Source organism: Rhinolophus sinicus, chromosome 5 (assembly GCF_057876585.1).
Source record: "Rhinolophus sinicus isolate RSI-liver-muscle chromosome 5, RSI-T2T, whole genome shotgun sequence".
NCBI classification, from domain to species: Eukaryota; Metazoa; Chordata; class Mammalia; order Chiroptera; family Rhinolophidae; genus Rhinolophus; species Rhinolophus sinicus.
In genome coordinates, this window is record NC_142505.1 from 72,128,058 (window position 1) to 72,134,115 (window position 6,058).

The 6,058-nt window shown below is 46.1% G+C and overlaps 1 protein-coding gene across 1 annotated transcript in view; it reads left to right on the forward strand.

Annotated features, from left to right (window-relative positions):
- The window catches only part of LOC148758269 (uncharacterized), a 20,812-nt gene extending 16,325 nt beyond the window's left edge, over positions 1-4,487 (forward strand). The window contains exon 3 of the mRNA XM_088798581.1: positions 2,831-4,487. The gene's annotated coding sequence lies outside the window, so the exon portion shown is untranslated. The remainder of the gene's footprint in view (positions 1-2,830) is intronic.
- Positions 4,488-6,058: the final 1,571 nt, after the last annotated feature.

Consider the following 6,058-nt stretch of genomic DNA (forward strand, 5'->3'; position numbering starts at 1 on the left):
GTAGACTAGAGTTTGCATACTTGTGCCCATTGGTTTTTGTTTGCCTGTACAGTGTAGACTCATATAATGTGTTGTTATTGTTGTTTTACATTAATTACTAACAAAAAATCAGGGCATTTCAAATACAAATCCAAATTTCCTGTTCCTCCTGGAAAATGAGGGATCTGGCAGTGCTGGGGCCTCACTTCTTCGTTGCAACAATTGGCTGAAACTAAAATGGCTGTTTCCAGTAGATGGGCACATACTCTCTTTGCAGCAGTCCCCGCCATTCCCTATTGTGTTCCACCCATCTCCTCAGTGATGTCACTTGCTTGGCCCCCATCGGTACTGAGTTTGCAACACCTGATCTTGATCAAGTGGAGAATGTTAGGGGGAGAGGGCAGACTGATTAGTGACTTGAAATTGTCCTGGGAAGACCAGCTGGAGCGAGGCTCTGGGGCACGATCACAGCCTTCCTGGTTAAAGAGCTAAGACGGTCGGGACAGGCAGGTCTGTTCTGTGTGGGGGAAGCACAGGGAGGCTGACTTCAGCTCGACCTAAGGCCAACTTTGGAACATCATAACTGTTTCAACATGCAACAGGTAATATCAGGAAGTGGTGAGCCCCTGGCATGGAGATGAGGGCCGTGTTTAGGCGGAGCCTGGGCAATGGCTTCACCACGACCATTTAGAGGAAATCCAAGCATTGCGTGGGCAACTGAACCACACGCCCTTTGTGGTTTCTTCCAGCCCTCCAGGGCCGGATTGTATGCCCACAGACTGGATGCCAGGGTAAAGGACAAGGTAGAGCTAAAAATGACGCCTGCACTGCTGGCCTGAAAGCCTGGAAGACTGCTAGAAGCTGGAACTTTGCAAGGAAACTGAGTGGCCGGAGGGGTTTGGTCAGTAGAAGCAGCGGGGTAAGGGTGAGTGCTCCTGTCCCACACTCCAGCCTGAGACGCTCACCAGGCCTGAATGGAGCGGACACAAAGCCAGGATTCTGGTCCTGCCCAAATGGCCAGAAGTCTGACATGGCGGTTTCTGTCTGTAAGAGAGAGAGGCATGTTGGATGACCTCTTGGGGCCCTGTGGCTTCAGGCCACCTGATGCCTGACTGAAGTCTGGATGGCTGAGCTCTCTGTCCAAGAGGGACCAGTGGAGGCCAGAGCAGTAAGTGTGTGGTCTCCTGGAGGTGGCTGCTGTGAATGTAATTCCTAGATGGGAAAGGGAGCTGTGATGCTGTGACTTATAATAAGAAACATGTATTTGGTCTCCCTCCTTGTTCCTGGCACAGAGCTCCAAAAACCCTTGGAATTTCCAAAGTGAAAGATATCTTTTGTTATGTCAATGAGATGACTTTTGAACCCCAGGTAAGGTAGGGGCTGGCTGCCAGGAGAACCAACCTTGTGATTAGAGGGTTCCAACTTTCAGTCTCACCCACTGACCTCTCTGGAGGAGAGGGGCTGGAGGTTGAACCAATCATCAATGATCAATGATTTCATCAATCATGCCTGTGCAATGAAGCCTCCATAGACACCCAAAAGGATGGGGTTCTGAGAGCTTCTGGGTTGGTGGACATGTGGAGATTCTGGAAGAGTGGTGCGCTCAGAGAGAGCATGGAAGCTGCAGGCCCTTTCCCCATACCTGGCCCTGTGTGTCTCTTCCACCGGCTGTTCCTGAGTCATATCCTTTATAATAAACTGGTGATTTGGTAAGTAATATGTTTCTCTGAGTTCTGTGAGTCACTCTAGCAAATTAACCAAACCCAAGAAAGGGGTCATTGGAACCTCCTGTTGGTCAGAAGCACAGGTGACAGCTGGATTTGGAGAATTGCTTGGTGGGGAAAACCCACACGTGGGAATTGGGACAAAGAATCAGAGAAGCAGGCTTTTCTGAGTTCACCTTTTTATATAGTTTTAACCTCTAGCTCATGAAAATGTTCTACATATTCAAAAAGTAAACTTAAACTGGAAAAGAGAAAAATGCAATGTGAATAGAAAAAATGCACCTCGTTATATATCTGATTAATACCATGCACACTTTAACTTTGAGTCTAGTATCCATTAACGGAACGTTTTCTAAGTCTGGAAAGAACTGCCCAGAAATCGTGACCTTTGCTAAGGCTTGTGGAAGAAATGGTTTGGTGGTATATTTCTGACAGGATTGTGAGTGTGTGTGTGTGTGTTTCAGGATACATGTATTTTCTTGTAATTTTAAATTAGTGTTATTTGCTTGAGCTTTCTGGGACTGCTAATAGCAAAGCAAACATTTTAATAAATAGAAACGAGGCAAATAACCCCACAGCAGTTGGGACTTGGGTGGTACAAACAGCCCCCAACCAGGCGTTTGTGGGTCACTGAGTGAATAGCGCCCCCTGCAGGGCAGTATTTGCTAAGCACCTGCCCCTCAAACAGCTCTTGTTATGTTTATTACAAATGACAATTTTTCTAACATCAAAACTTGAGCCCTCCTCCTTCCAGGTTTTATGGGCATTCATAGAGTCTGTGTTTTCCCCATGATTTGGTTATTGTCCAGTGGAAAGGACAGTTCCCAAAGTCGGACAGAATGGGTTTGAGTCCTGGTTTTGCCTGTTAATATTTCACAGACAGATGTTTTAACCAGGGAGAGTCCCACTCGTCCTGTGGAGATAATGAAAAGGTAGACGGTGGTGAAGATGAAATCAGAGATGGGGAGAGGCTGTCCCGACATGAGTTGGATTATAAAACCAAAGGAGGAGTGCTTGTGGGGGGCACAAATCCGGACCAGAGAGGCCCACTCTCCAGGGACTTCATTTGGGTTAGGCAAATGGAGGGCTCCTCCTGCTCTGAAACTTTCCCTGCCTTTCTTCCCCAGATCTCACCTTCCTACCTGGGAAAGCGGACCAGCCCACACGCCATGGACTCGCGCCTCCCTCCCACCCTGCCTGACACCTACAACGATGTCTGTGAGTGCGGATGTTACCGAACAGAAAGAGTTCATCCAACAGCGCTAGCAGAGCCAAGCACTAAACACCGAGAATTGCAGTGGAAAATATTGGATATTTCCTCTGTCTGGTCTCAGGGGAAAGTAGTCAGGGGTCGTTCCACCTTAGGGCTCAGAAGCTGGAAACATAACTTAGGGCAAGATGTTACCTTTAACCTGCCAGAGGTCTCCCTATGTGATCATTAGTCAGATCCTGGTTACTGTCTTCTGCTGCTTCCAGAGTTGCTGATTATCCCGGGGAAAGGCTGGTTCTGTGAGGGGATGGGGGAGGGGGAGAGATGATTTCTAGAGCTAAGATTTAAAGATACATTTAATCAAAGTCATAAGGACCCTCGATTTCATGACAGAATGGGCCCGGGGCTGGCATGAGGTGTGTATACAATTCACCCTTCAGCCCGAAGGCTCTGGTTCAGAGCCTTATTTTATTAGCTCAGCCTCAACTCTGCTTCAAGTCCCTAAATGCCAGTGGTGTTTTAGCCTCAGAGCTGGGCCTGGCTGCTGTTATTCACTACTCACCACTTTCCCAGTCACTGCACTAAGCACTTTGCAGGTGTAATGGGGATAAGAGTTTTGAATTGTGTCATTGTGGTTTCTTTTCTCTTGCATTCCCTTGGATGGATGTGAACTCCTGCCAAAGGCATTTTTGTCTTGGTCCTGCTGTTGGAATGCAAAACGTTTTGCTGTAGCCCCTGGGTTGAGAGGGAAAAGGATTTTGTAAATTTCTTGAGTTCTCAGACCTGGTCCACAAGCTCAGAAGTCTTTAAACTGAAGGTACACAAACTTCAGGGGTGCACAAAATCTTTCCAGAGGAGGGAGGGGTAGGGAAGCCAGAAAACGGGTTTTACTACTTTATTGACTAATATGTGGAATCTGAAAAAAATCTTATAAAAGATTTGCTAAGGTATCTTGAAATTTTGGTAAGTGCCAGAAAATATTCTAATTACACTGGATTTTATGTAACTGGATTTATCTCAGTTCATGGACCATTTTAAGGAAGTCAATTTCCAGAATCTCAGCTTCCATATGTCTTCTTTCCTAAAGTGGATCTTCCTGTAACAGTATCTGAGGTGACATCGCCCCAGATCTCCCTATGTGGGGTTGTTCTTCCTTTGATGATTATTCAGGGGTTTTGCAGGGTTTCCTCTCTTACCCACACTTCTCTTAAAGATACAGTAAGGAATTTTGGCCGTCTGGGAAGTTCTAGGCAGCATGAGGTTCAGGGACTCATGGAGCTTTTTAGTAAGCTGCTTTGCCTTTTCCACCTCTCCTTTTTTTTTTAACCGAAATGTAATTGCCATGTAACATTACATTAGTTTCAGGTGTACAACATAATGATTCTATACTTGTACATATTTCAAAATGATCATCGCAATAAGTCTAGTTAACACCCATCACCATAATAATTAGTTCTTTTTCTTTCTTTCTTTCTCTTTTAGATTTTATTGGGGAAGGGGAACAGGACTTTATTGGGGAACAGTGTGTATTTCCAGGCCTTTTTTTTTTTCCAAGTCAAGTTGTTGTCCTTTCAGTCTTAGTTGTGGAGGGCACAGCTCAGCTCCAGGTCCAGTTGCCGTTGCTAGTTGCAGGGGGCACAGCCCACCATTCCTTGAGGGAGTCGAACGAGCAACCTTGTGGTTGAGAGGACGCGCTCCAACCAACTGAGCCATCCGGGAGCTCAGTGGCAGCTCAGCTCAAGGTGCCGTGTTCAATCTTAGTTGCAGGGGGCGCTGCCCACCATCCCTTGTTGGACTTGAGGAATTGAACTGGCAACCTTGTGGTTGAGAGCCCACTGGCCCATGTGGGAATCGAACTGGCAGCCTTCGGAGTTAGGAGCATGGAGCTCTAACCACCTGAGCCACCGGGCCAGCCCCTACAGTTATTTTTCTTGTGATAGGAACTTTTAAGATCTACTCTCTTACCCATCTCTCCTTTTGTCTAGAAATGCTTTGCTTTTGGACTCTCCCGGGAGCAAAGCAAAGAGCACACAGGTAGGAAATAGGCATCCCTGGGGAGCAGCTCCTGTGTTCTCAGTGCTCATCCAGGATGTATCCTTAGCCAGGGACACACCTCTGGACAAGGGGCACAGCGGAGATTGGGGACGCTGAGCCATGCGCACGTTCTCTGGGAGCACCAACATTGTCACGACACAGTGGCTGAGACTCACAGATAATAGTTCTGTGACATTTCTTTCAGATTCTTTATGCTATTCCAGAATGAAGTCAAACCTGTTTTATCAAATCATATAATTTATTTATTCTAATTGCAGTCTCCATCTTATAAAATGTTTAGTATTTTCTGGGCCGGCCCGGTGGCTCAGGCGGTTGGAGCTCCCTGCTCCTAACTCCGTAGGCTGCCAGTTTGCTTCCCACATGGGCCAGTGGGCTCTCAACCACAAGGTTACTGGTTCAACTCCTCGACTCCCGCAAGGGATGGTGGGCTCCGCCCCCTGCAACTAAGATTGAACACGGCACCTTGAGCTGAGCTGCCACTGAGCTCCCGGATGGCTCAGTTGGTTGGAATGCGTCCTCTCAACCACAAGGTTGCCGGTTTCGACTCGCGCAAGGGATGGTGGGCTGTGACCCCTGCTACTAGCAACGACAACTGGAACTGGAGCTAAGCTGTGCCCTCCACAACTAAGATTGAAAGGACAACAACTTGACTTGGAAAAAAGTCCTGGAAGTACACACTGTTCCCCAATAAAGTCCTGTTCCCCTTCCCCAATAAAATCTTTAAAAAAAATGTTTAGTATTTTCTACTTCTGCTATTAAAAAGAATTGCTAGCACCAGTTCAATCAGTTTTTAGCAGTATATGCGTATATCTCAATAACAGATGCTTTCTATGTTTAAGAATTACTCATAAAAACATACTGCTTTGGTCAGTTGTGTACTAATTCTATTTGTATTAATTCAATTCAGAAGAAATGTTCAATACTTAGAATTTACGGATGACAGGATAAAGTAAACTTCAGACTTTAAATTTATCTACTTTTTTGTTATAACTAAATATGATAAGGTTGTCAATAAAAGACTTTAAAGCCTAAAACTGTGTTGCCTTATGGTGAAGGTAAATGGAAGATGTGGAATGGAAACATGAATTCA